Below are 12,989 nucleotides of genomic sequence, written 5' to 3'. Positions count from 1 at the left end.
AGTACAAACCATAGAGCCAATCTGTATTTTCTCCTTTGATGTTCAGCAGCAATGAAAAAGGTGAAATTGGGATTGTGAGGAAAAACATCACCAACACTGGATAGGTTCACACCATAGCTGTCAACTTTCAGATTTGAAAATAAGGGATCAGCAGCCTCACCTGTCCCGGGGACAGTCTACAGGATAGCTAACAATCTGGGATAGCAGCGGGAAGCAGCAGAAAACGGCGCTGGAATAAGGGAATTTCCCGCAAAAAAAGGGAAGGTTGACAGCTATGGTTCACACATAGTTTCACACATAGTTTCTGTTGAACTATGGTTAAGCTTAACTATAGTTTAAAGGTAAATACATACTGTGCAAAGGGGTTAAATGGTGGCAACTTCACTCTGCTCTGCTGTTGTGGCACTGTTGACAGCTAAGCTTACCCATGATCCGGCTTAGCATTACATGATTTCATTTCATTTGTGGTTCCCCCACAACATACAGACAAACCAGGTGCTATAAACTATAGTTTATTTGAAGAGAGACAGAATGCTAGGTCAAACCATGACTTGCCTCCCAGCAGGAGAGCAGTGAAGCAGCTGTGATTTTCACCCATGGGTAGGTAGCCATTCTCAGCCTGAGGGCCACAATCGCGTCTGGGCAACCTTGGAAGGGCCACATGTTAGTGCTGGGCAGGGACGGAGCAATGAATGCACATTTCACTTTTGAACAGTAAGCTAGTTTCAACACACATGCCCATATCCCTCTTTACCCTCCTTTCAGACAAACAACGTATGCTCATAGTAAGTTTTCTAATTGCTATGGTCATAGCTTCTAAAATATGAATGACCTATAAAATTCCAGAACATGTGACCATCCAAATATCTGATAATCATTTTATTTTCAAACCATGCAAACCCTATTACACTGACAATGCAATGCATTTCAAAGTACTGGTAGTTCCATTTAGAGAGAGAGAGAGAGAAATTCTTGTCATCTCCAGAGGATGGCAGCAAAAGATTTTGCTGCAAATGGAGAGAGACATTTTTGCTGTTTAATTTAGTATGTCACCATTTATAGTCAAGATCAGGAAAAGAGGCATTTTTAATGACTTTACCACAAATTAGAACAAAGCATTCACAGTAAAAATGAATTTGGAGCAGGGACTGAAATCAAATGATTGTCTGGAAACAAGTTATGATTAAAGGCTGCAGTTCTAATGCACATTTCCCTGGGGAAAACAACAAAGAGGCTTGTGACATCTTACAGAGTTTCTGTGGCATTTAAATCTTGTAGATCGGAGCCTACTGCATCAGATGCAGGAAGCTGTATCCTCAGTTCTCAGGAATCTATATGGGTATAGAGAGGAGAAATGTGAACAGTGGAATCAAATGACAGTGAAATACAAAAAGGACCAGGGCAAGGTGGGGCGATTGCCTCAAGCGTCAGGATCCACAGGGGCAGCAAATCCCACACATCATTCCTAATGTAGATCTTCAAGCACACCTTCTTCCCTGGCAGGGAGGGGAGCACCATTTTGCGGTTCAACTCAGGGGGCAAAATGTCTTGGGCCCTGGAAATGACAAATGTGGATTGTGTGAAGTGGGCATCACTTGATGACGCACATCTGGGGCCAGCAAGATATAGGGGTGGATATTCAGATACCCGCATTCAAGAAACTCACGAATGAGCAGGCTTTGTGTGATTTGCTTGTGAAATTGGCAGTCCCAATTGTGTGGAAGTCTATGCATACCATGAGCCCCAGAACAGTGTTGGGATTGGATTGGCGGACTCTACTGGAGGAGGAACCAGAAGAAGGGATCTCCCCCTTCTGCCACAACTTCTGCTGCTTTAGGAGGCAGAGCAAGGATGCCGGCTTACAACAACTTTCCTATGGAGTGGAGAGCCTCAGTGGAGGTTTGGGTGCGGGGGCTTTGATCAGCCAAGCAAGAAGGCAGAACAGGAGTCAGGAGCTGTGTCGTTGCCTAAAACCATGTGCCACCTTTGCAAATAGGAGCAGACTCACCTTCCCCAGTGGGGTGCATGCTTGCAATCCCAACATTCCCACAAGGAGAGAGAGTCTTGTGAGTGAGCGCACTATGCCTCATATTTAAAACCTTGGCAGGAAATATGTTGGGACATCTTTGCCACTTCCATCCAATTCTGAACTTTTTGCCCTGCTCCTGAACTCCTGGACCATGACTCCTGAGTCCTGTGTCTGCCACTGAGCCCATACCATTACTTGCCTGAATATTTATCTTTCTTCCTGACAAGAGCCTCTGCTTACATCTGGTGAGGCAGGAGCCAGTGCACCGTGCAAGCAGCTGCTTATGTGTCTGCTTCTTTAGTGCAGACATCCTCACTGCTGCATGGGTGTCTAAGCATGGGTCCAGGAGAGAGGTCTTCAGGACAGCCCTATGATGACTTCCTCATGAAGTTCATGACGATTCTACACAAAGCTTAAGATAAGCAAAGCGATTGTTCAAAACAGTGGTAAATACACAATTATACTAGCATTGCCCAGCCCATGTGTAGTGGGACAGAAAACCATCATCGCTATTCCAACCTAAAGGGATGGAAGCAAACTTCTTGATAAATTCTAATCCAGCATTTTTATGCATTAATCTTGCTTTGAAATTCCCTTTCTGGGGAAATGGCAACTTTCAAGCTCTGAATCTGACTGGAGTTTTAGTGCTGGGGGTAGAATGTTTTAACCCTCTCCATCAGAATTCCAAAGTAAAAATGAACACAATGAGACCTCCAGTCAGGAATCTCCTACGTCACATGATTTTGTACTGTTCTTGTGTGGTGAGCCAGTGTGGTGTAGTGGTTAAGAGCAGTAGACTTGTAATCTGGTGAACCGGGTTCGCGTTTTCGCTCCTCCACATGCAGCTGCTGGGTGACCTTGGGCTAGTCACACTTCTTTGAAGTCTCTCAGCCCCACTCACCTCACACAGTGTTTGTTGTGGGGGAGGAAGGGAAAGGAGAATGTTAGCCGCTTTGAGATATCCTTCGGGTAGTGATAAAACGGGATATCAAATCCAAACTCTTCTTCTTCTTCTTTGAGTGTGCAGTTGGGGTCGTAACAAGGTTTAGCTATGAGGTGGCAATGGACTTAGTTGCATCTGAACAGAGCCAGGCATTTCCCTTGTCAGACCATAGAGAGCTTGTCCAAGTTCCTGACTGATGTGTCCTCCTTAAATCTTCCATGGTGTTAAGCAAATAACATTTTTTGCCTTAAAAAGGGCACCGGTAACAGCAAACAAATTAGCAACTTCTTAAAAAGTGTAAATGTTTATGCTAAATAGTGCTTGCTTGTTTTCTTAAATTTTGGAAGCCTAATGGAAAATTACAGCAGAGCAGCATGATATTTTAGAGTCATGTAAATATTCACATTTGTTCCTTTGGTGCTAAACCATGAATAATTAAAGTGACAAGACAAGCAGCAGCCAAAGGCCTCGGATTTCTGACACTGAACCAGAATAATGTGTAGTCTTCTAATGTGCTGTTGTTCAGTTTCTCTCCCAAGTTCATTAATCAAGTAATATTTTGTTGTCTGTTCCTCCCAGAAGTTGTACCAATGGACTTTTTTAAAAGTCGCAAACTAAACGATGATGGATTTTGTTGCTTTAAGATTTGCTTTTTTTAAAAAAAAGTTCCCACCACCAAACTATTTAAAGATCTTGGGGAGAAAGATGCTGTAGCAAATACTGCAGAACAATCTACAATGACATATCCGTTTTGCAAGTTTAGTTACCTGAACTGTGATGTCTTCAAAATGTGCTGAACTTTTGCTGTCTTCCCCCATGTCTCTGTGTACACAGTTGCTCAGGAAACAAAATAGCTCTTTCCTGTTGCTGGAGCACTCCAATCTACCCCAACTGTCAGTAGCTACTGATGGTGAGAAGCTCAATGAAATTCTGGCCATTCAGAACATTTCCTGGTGCTTCAGTGGGTCTTGGGGGCTGTCTGAAATGACTTACGAGCTGGCTTGCAGTTTGCCACCCCAGATTTGTACAGATCTGCAGCTCTTTGCACCCAAAACTCATGTGTGGGCACTCAGTGGTAAAGGAGTGGGTCTGTTTTGCTCACCAAACTCCAACATCAAGCTAGCTGTACAACCCAACAATGACCATGTGTTGAGCATGGTTGTTTTAAGAAGAATCTGTGTGCATGAACAGTTGTTCAGATAGAAGCCTGCTTGACATGCCTTGCTAAGCCTAAACTATCACTTAGCGTGAATGTAGAGGTTCCCAGAGACCGCAACCAACTTTGCTCCTACTTGGATGGAGCCAACTAACGTTGGTTTCAGCTCATGGTTAAGTCTGGAGAGTGCTGAACCATGAGCCTGGATGGCATGCTAAATCAAGCCCAGCAGTGGAATGATGAGGAAAGAGCAAAGCTGCTATGATCTCCTCTCATGGAGCCTGCCACTTATACATTCATGCAAAGCCCTGGGTTGGCTTAACACACTGTGTGAACCTAGTCAGCCTGCCCCTTCTCCAACACACTTAGTGCCCTTCATGCAATATTTTGAATAAAGATTATATTGACTGATACTTTCCATTTCCAAAAAGTAGGCAGGGCTTAAAGATTAAATTTGCTGCAAAGCACAATACTTCTATCCAGCCATTTTGAGTTTATTTCCATTAGGAAAGCGGTGTTCTCTCAAAGGAATTTCATGACAAAATTCAGCTGGGACAAATGCATGCGAGCGGAAAGCAGATCAATATGGGATTGACTCAGAATAGCTTGCGAGCGAATCTCTCCACACAACATTGCAGAGTTTAAATATTTCCTTAAAAGTCTTGCAGCTAATTGGTTGAGGGACTATTTTGCATGTTTCATTAAAATGGCTAAATTGATTATATGCTACCCTTTGATTTAATTAAGATCTTCCTTACCCCACCATTTCTTTGCTACTGCTTCATGCAAGAAAGTCCACAAACCAGTTTGAACAAAAATTGAGCACATCAAGTAGAATTGGTGGGAGGCGGTAAAGTACTGTGTTTCCTTTCAGAAGCAATGGTAATGAGATGCAAATGAATACAAATTTCATTGAAATTAAAGGAAGGCTAAACAAAGTCTGCAAATTTACAGTCTGTTGATAATCTAGCTTGGGAAATCTGTTTTGACTTCATGGACCTTTCCCCATTTTACAGACAGGGAGCTGAGACAAAAAACAGTGATTTGTCCAAAGCCATAACAGTGGCGCATGGAGGTAGAGCTTGGGCTCAAGTTCCATAGGTGACTAGTCCCTGCTTTGTGTACAGTGGACTGCACCAACTTATTACTACGCAGAATCAGTGCCTCAGCAAATTCAGCAAATTTGGACAGTTTTCTTACAATCTATAGACGTGTCCACAGTTTGCTCAGTAATGCTTTCTGTGCTGTGTTTCCTGGTGCACACAAGCACTTGTGTGTATCAGTAAAACACCACCCAGAAATAATCTTGATATAATCATACAGCCAGTCACGTCTAGATTGGGGGTTGTGTGTGTGTGTGTGTGTGTGTGTGTGTGAGAGAGAGAGAGACGAACGCAAAAATGCACATGAGCAATAGGAATGTTATTTAACAGAAGGACCTGAAAGTGTGATAAACTGAGTATGCATAGTGCTGTGTAAAAAAAATCAGAAATCTGTCTTTATAATATTTAATATACAGAATCCTTAAGCGGTTTACCTAAAATAATAGAAGCCAAAACTTTAAATATCACTAAACACAAAAGCACATTTCCTGACTCAAAGAATCCTGGGATGTGAACTTTGTAAAGGGTGCTGGGAATTGTAATTTTTTGGGGGAGTGCTTTATATATATAGTGTTTGCAGTCAAAAATATCTCAATAGAATATATCAGCAAGAAGAGAGCAGTGTGATAAACCTTACAGTTTGAGCCAGGAAAAACCTGTATAATACAATGCATCTTCAGAAGGTGATTAAAACTAAAAACTCTATTGGTCTCATGAACTGCACGTGGGAGAGTGTTCCAGAGGGTGGGTGCCACCACCAATAAGTCCTGCTTTGGAGATGTCATAAGATGACATTTTAATAATCATGGCATATTCAAAAAGCCTCCTCTGTGGATCTTATCTATGGGCTGAGGGCATATAGGGGAAGTTGGTCTGCTAATTATCCTTGCCAAAAAATAAATAGAACCACAAGGGCTCCTAATGAATCAACTTTACTTCCAGAAGTAATTTGGAACTCCCAAACCTTAGAGAAATTTGACTGAAGAGAATTTCAGAAACATTCTTGATATTCTACACCCATAGTCTGTGAACCATTGCCATAGTCCAGTTGATCTCCAGATTAATTGCAGCCCAGAAGTTTTGAGCATATCAGTACACGGATAATTATAGCAACAGCAGCAGCGACAACAAAAGAAAGCTCCATCATCTATTGGTTCATTGCTCTGCACTTATAACAAACCAGTTCTACAAATAGTTTCCTTTAACTTTACTGCTGTTATAGATCTCAAGGGCATCAGTATAGAAGAATTTGTAGGTAAATGTTCTGTGTTAATAGTCCTGTTTATTGGAAAAGTAGAAGAGAATGTATAACAACATTGCACTGTGTGTTGTATTTAGCTTTTTAAACATCATCTATTGGAACTGGGAGTTCTGCAAGTGTGTCTGATTCAGAAGTATTTAAATTCCCTTTCTCGGTGCTCTTCTTTTCATTACTTTATGAGTATTACATGCTTAAAATGGTTAGAAATGAGTGTGTGTGTGTGTGTGTGTGTGTGTGTGTGTGTGTGTGTGTGTATTTCTGAAGGACACATCGTTGGATGTCAAAGCATGGCTGTAAAAGTTTCAAAATCCCCCCAATTTTATGGGGTGTGAAAGATTTCATGGTGTGCTAAATATAGTTCTGTAGCTAATATACTTCAATGTCACTAAATCAAGCTGGAAAATTTATATGGTCTATCATGGAAACTTTATTGAATATACAATCTTTTTGGCAGCAGTGAAGGCTTTCTTATCTTAGGATTGGTTTTAAAGCAAATTCTTCCATTTTTTAAAATTGATTCTCACCAAGAGATAAACAGGTAAGAGCACTGTCAAGACTTGTAAAAGGCAAACTAGATATGATGTTAAATGCATCTTTGCATTTAACCTAAGTGCTTTCCAAAATGCAAATTCAAACATTGCAAAATGCAGGCATCCAACCCTGGTTCTTTCTGAAGGTCTCATTCAGTCTGGCCCCCTCATCTAATGCTGTACCATTTTTAGAAGAAGAAGAAGAAGAAGAGTTTGGATTTGATATCCCGCCTTTCACTCCCTTTTAAGGAGTCTCAAAGCGGCTAACATTTTTAGCTTCTGCCTTGAGACATAGATGTGCAGTAAGTGCAAGGATTCATAGGAGGTGTTGTTCCTATGGATTCTGATGTTCTTGCAGGGATGTCACAACCCACGAAAATGACATGAATAGGTATGCATAGCATTGTACTGTAATTAGAGCAACATACAAAAGGGGGTCCAGTATATTTATTGGGAACATAAGTTTCACATAATTACAAAGTGGCACATTGTAGATTATAGCATTAATTGCATTTCAGAAATCACATTAACAGCTTTTATCCTAGTTTTCTTGCCACTTTTGGTTTGTACATTCAGTGAATTGAAAGGGAGTGCTTGGGGAAAAAAATCTTACGGAAAATGTGTTGAGAAACTGAGATTCTGTTTGCTTGGTCAAACAAGGAAGTGCGACAGAACTGTACACTCATCATTTTGCTCATGCCCACTTGTCTCTCTGCCTTGTTGTCACCATGACATCTACCAATAACCTTTGTTTCCCCCTAGAATGTCCTTTCAAGGAACACACACTGTGTCTAGAATGAAACAAATGTGTCAGCTTTTAATTAAATATTGACAGATCAAATGTATCTTTCATCTGGTCTGGAAAGAATCTTTAGGGGCTCAACATTTAAATGATTTTGTCCCTTTGAGAACAAAACTTTTTCTGTTATCCAGTTTTCTATCTGATATGCCAGGAACTTGGTATTATCATGTGGCTTTTCAGCTATTATTATACAGAAGGTAGTCAGAGCGGTCCTAGGGGGTCGGTTGAAATGACCGCTTCTGTGTCAGAGCTTACATCAGCATAGCTAGCTGTGATCGTATGATTTCCCCATACAGCAGCATCAAGAGTTGTTGGCACCAGTCTGTCTCGTAAGACAATGAAGTGCGTCTCCAGGCGTGAAGTTAAACAGCTGCGTTGGCAGCACTGAAGCGACTTCCCCGGGGTGCAAGCCTGGGCAATGTGTATGGAGGTCCTGGGTTGTCCAGACCACAAGACCCTCCTCTCAGCCTCACTGATGTGTCCAAAGGAAAGCAGAGCAATATGTTTGGCACCAGCTTGGCTGCAGGAGTTGTCAGAAGAAGACATACAAGGCACCCAGCCATCTTAGGGACTCCACTCTGGATTTGTGTAGGGTTTACTCCTTAGCCTTTTCTTCTCCCAAAGAGATCTCGCAAAATAGTAGAGATTTAGGATCAGAGTTTTCCTTCTCTGAGATGGGCTACTTCCCAGGTTGATGAGCCCCATCTGGCCCTCACTTCCCTCTGCAGCACATGCAGAAACCACCTTCTTGACTGCTGGACCCCCTATTGCTCTCATCCCCTCCATCAGCTGAAGCCTGTCTTTGCATGCAGGGCAAGTCCCTAACTCACCAAGGGTTTGAGGCCCATCGGCTACCCTCACCCGGCTTAGTCAGCCAGTGAAAGCCATTTCAAGGGTGTGGTCGCTGTCGCATGCTGGCAGCTTTGAGGAGCCACAAATGAGAGCTTAGTGCATGGTGAAGCCAAAGGTGGACAAACTACCCCAGAAACAGCATGGTATATTCCCTTACTGGAAGTACTAGCCCTCCCTTAACACCCCATGCACCCTGCAATAATGACAACAGTAGCAACAGGAAGAGGCAGTATAATGACGCAGCTCATCTCACGGTGATCCCATTGCCACAACCAGTCACAGTCTGGTGACTCTCCTCATGATAACCCTACAAGAGTTATGAATGGGAGGCACAACTATGGCAGGGACACTGATATGACATCATAGAAGCCACCCCACACATGATGCACAACTGAGGTGCTAGGAAAAGCTCTTGCCCCAACACCAGGCTGGCACAAGCCCTGACTATCCCCACTTCTTCACCCACCACTTCTGTATCCATACTTCTATAGACATCTGGGGAGACTGAGATAACGTATCTAGGTGATGTGGCGTTGCATTTCACATTTGACTTTCCCACATCCACTCAACCTGCGGCATGGGGAGCCAGACTATGTCTGCTGGACCCACCTAACAACATCAACATGCCTAACAGGTCTGCCCCCTGACTTTCATGCATCCACTGAAAAAGGTTTGAATCGGGAGTCTACATGTGCATGATACCTGACCACAAGTAGAAATCTATGAGCTAGTTTGCACATAATGCAAAGCCGAACTATGGCATAGTGTGAGTGCGAAGCACATGGATTCTTAGAGAGGAGATTGAGGCTGTGTTGTCCCTTTGTAGTCTTCCTGCTTTTATGTTGTTCTGAGCTAAGCCACAATGTGGCTTAGTGTGATGTTCAGACCCAAGCTTGTGGATTGTCCCACCCGACACAAAGCAAGAGCTGTAACCAAGGTTTACTCTTGGGTTCTCCTTTCAGTTCTCACACATCCACTCTAAGCCATGGTTTACCTTAGCATGGTGTACACAACTGCATATATATAGGCTCCCCCTTCAGGGGGTGGGGAAAAGGATTGGAGCCAACAGGACTGTCAACGTTGGGGGCTGAATCACTGGGCGTGGTCCAACATCCTCCAGTGATCATGTGGAAGGCACCTTTGAAAGGGGTCTAAACTGGGATCATAGCCTCCAATGTGGCTGAAGAAGAAGAAGAAGAAGAAGAAGAAGAAGAAGAAGAAGAGTTTGGATTTGATATCCCGCTTTATCACTACCCCAAGGAGTCTCAAAGCGGCTAACATTCTCCTTTCCCTTCCTCCCCCACAATAAACACTCTGTGAGGTGAGTGAGGCTGAGAGACTTCAAGAAGTGTGACTAGCCCAAGGTCACCCAGCAGCTGCGTGTGGAGGAGCGGAGACGCGAACCCAGTTCACCGGATTACGAGTCTACCACTCTTAACCACTACACCACACTGACTGAAAAATGCAGAGGGTGGTGGTGAGAACTATCCTGTGCCCTCCATTGACTCCAAATGGTGTGCATTTCGTTTTGACCAGGAGCAAATGGCAGGGTGGAGTGGTAGCACTTACCTGGTCTTCCAACAGGTGTCTCACTGATGCTTACTGAGGAGAGTGGGAGGGGCAAGGCAGTGGGGAGGTTGGCGGTGTACAAACACCCTGGCAGAGTCGCTATGGCACTCCTGCCAATGTAGGCCCACTGCCAACCTCTCTGCTTCCTTACCTCTCCCACGCTCCCTTGCAGCAAGCAGCAGCGACTCAGCTGCCGAGAGATCAGGTAAGTGCCATCCCCCCATTTGCTGGTGTATATTTTGAGCAGTGAGGGATGGGGGTTCAAGCCTTGGAGGAGGGCAAGGCCTCAACCTGGAGCTGTATCATTACAGGGGATTTAGTAGCAACCCTGGTCTCGTTCAGCTGATGTGTTTTGAGGGTAGGATTGTACTATTTAGTTGCATAAGCTCATCTCCGCTCCACAAACTCTTGATTTAGTATTTCAGTTCTTAAGAGATTGATTGCTTTAAAGCACTCCCTATATTGTTTTTGGAGATTAAGGTCACCGTGGAGGCAAAAAGGAGCAAATTCTTGAGATTGTGTGCATCAAGCCAGGCTCAGCTGCTGGCAGTCCAGAAAAAGTACATGGGATAGCTACATTTTTAATTTGCTCTTGCTCTGATAGAACCTTGTTCTGGAGGCCATCATAGTCACCCACATCCACACCCTGCCTATCACAGCCACAATAAGGAGGGATCCCAAGGAACTTCATAAGGCTCTAATTTCTTGACACCCCTGATTTAGTGCATGGAAGCAACTTTAAAACTCACTGACTGGCAAAGCTGTCAACTTTTCCCTTTTCTTGTGAGGAATCCTATTCGGAATAAGTGAATTTCCCTTTAAAAAAGGGAAACGTTGACAGCTATGCCGACTGGTAACTCCAACCACATGAAGAGTCTGTTCTCTGCCTTCTGGCCACACGATGAGCTGAAACACCTCCATTTGCACGCACCAGGTTTCTAAGCTATTTCACGATAACATTCTGGCTCAGTCAGGGTTATAGAGGACCAGAGCCATAGCAGTTCTGGAAAGTGCAACCACGACAGACATTATGATTCGTAGAGAAGACTGAGAGGAGATATGATAGCCATCTTCAAATATCTCAAGGGCTGTCACATGGCAGATGGAGCAAGCTTGTTTTCTCCTGCTCTGGAGGGTGGGGCCCAAACCAATGGATTCAAGTTACAAGAAAGAAGATTCAGACTAAGCATACACTTTGAATAAGAGCAGTTTACCCCCCACTCTATTCATTAATATAAAACTTTGTGTTTTTTTAACTGCAAAGGAACAACATGTCAACCAACATTTTGCCCATTTATTTCAAACATCACCACCACTTACCAGCTACATATTCTCTTCACAGAGTTGCCATCGATGAAATCCAATGAAAGCGTAGCCCACACCAAGTTGTATCACCTGAGCTTGTTGCTAGAAAGCAGGATGTACGCTAACTGCAAGATGTAGATTAGAACTGTTCCACCCCCAGCTCTTACTACGGTGTGGATATTAATTAAATGGAAAGAAATAAAGAAAGCAAGCAGGCAGCCACCCTCGAATGTCACTTCCATTATAGGGAACATGGCTGAGAAGATAAAAGGGGATCAAGCTGAGCACAAAATAAGCTGGAGGGGCTTAATCTCTTCATGGGCGGGGGAGCAGATACCTGCAGATGTTGTTTTGCTCCTGAGAGAACAATCTATAGATGAAGAAACAGGCACACCCTTTCAGAATCCAGAGGTGGGCAGATATGTGTGTATTGGGTAGAGACAGATTTAGCAAGACCTAAGGCCATCCCAAGCAAAACTGCAAAAGAACAGTGTATTTTAAATGCATTTGCTGGGTGTTATTATTACCATCATCATCATCATCATCATCATCATCATCATCATCATCATCATTATTTTACAATAACTATTGCAAAAGTAATGCCAGACAAATAGGCATCCCTCCCCCAATAATAGGATTGGAGCTTTTGGCATGCATACATTTGGATTCTATTTACGTCTTTATATAAAACATTTCCCAGTCACCCTTCAACCCAGCAGTAAAAATAGAATGCAGCATAAAAATAACACTTAATAGCCTGTAACAGTAGTCATGGGAGTGTCTTCTACTTGCCTCTACCCATGCTCTGCTATTACATTTGTAAATACTGTAGAAGGAAATATTACAATAAAGAAAAGAAAACCGATAAATCTTCAAATGTTCTCTCATTTAAAGGAATCTAAATCCAAGTAGTGACATGCCTGGAATTTTTCACCTCCCGGAGAAATGGGGAACAAACAATACCTTTGTTAATATTAGGGAAAGGCAGTCTGCATTCCATCAGCTTCAGCTGGCTTGATCAACAGCCAGGAATGATGGGAACTGAAGCCCGTTCTTAGATTCTAGATAATGGACTGGGAAACGAGAGAGACCAGTGAGGCATGCTGGGAATCACCCCTCTTTATCCTTACCATGACCTCTACATGTCTTTTGAGGCCACATTGCCTGGCTCCTTACTCTGACATGTTACAACAATGCAGAAATTGGTAAGAATTGGCAAAATAAAGGATGACTGGTTCAAAACCTCTAATCAGGTAATCTTTTCACATCAGGAAATAGTTTTTCTCTCTTGCCAAAGACAGAACTCAGTTATAATGTTAAATCAAACATTTGGATTGTGACATACCGGGGCAAACCTATTTATGCCAAACTTTCCAATCAAGCAGGAACTAGAATTAAAGGGGAAAAAACACTTTGCCTAAGGCATAACTGTAACCTTA

At 43.0% G+C, this 12,989-nt stretch overlaps 1 long non-coding RNA gene across 1 annotated transcript; it reads right to left on the bottom strand.

The window, feature by feature from the left end:
* Positions 1–1,237: 1,237 nt before the first annotated feature.
* Positions 1,238–12,736, bottom strand: LOC308594811. Its single transcript, XR_014011633.1, has 3 exons — positions 12,514–12,736; positions 2,229–2,441; positions 1,238–1,331 (listed from the first exon to the last, which is right to left on the bottom strand). It is a non-coding gene; the product is annotated as an uncharacterized lncRNA (long non-coding RNA).
* Positions 12,737–12,989: the final 253 nt, after the last annotated feature.

Source organism: Podarcis bocagei (genome assembly GCF_964188305.1).
Source record: "Podarcis bocagei genome assembly, chromosome: 9".
NCBI lineage: Eukaryota > Metazoa > Chordata > Lepidosauria > Squamata > Lacertidae > Podarcis > Podarcis bocagei.
Note: the sequence above shows the minus strand (reverse complement) of the source record. Positions and strands in the feature narration are given on the sequence as shown.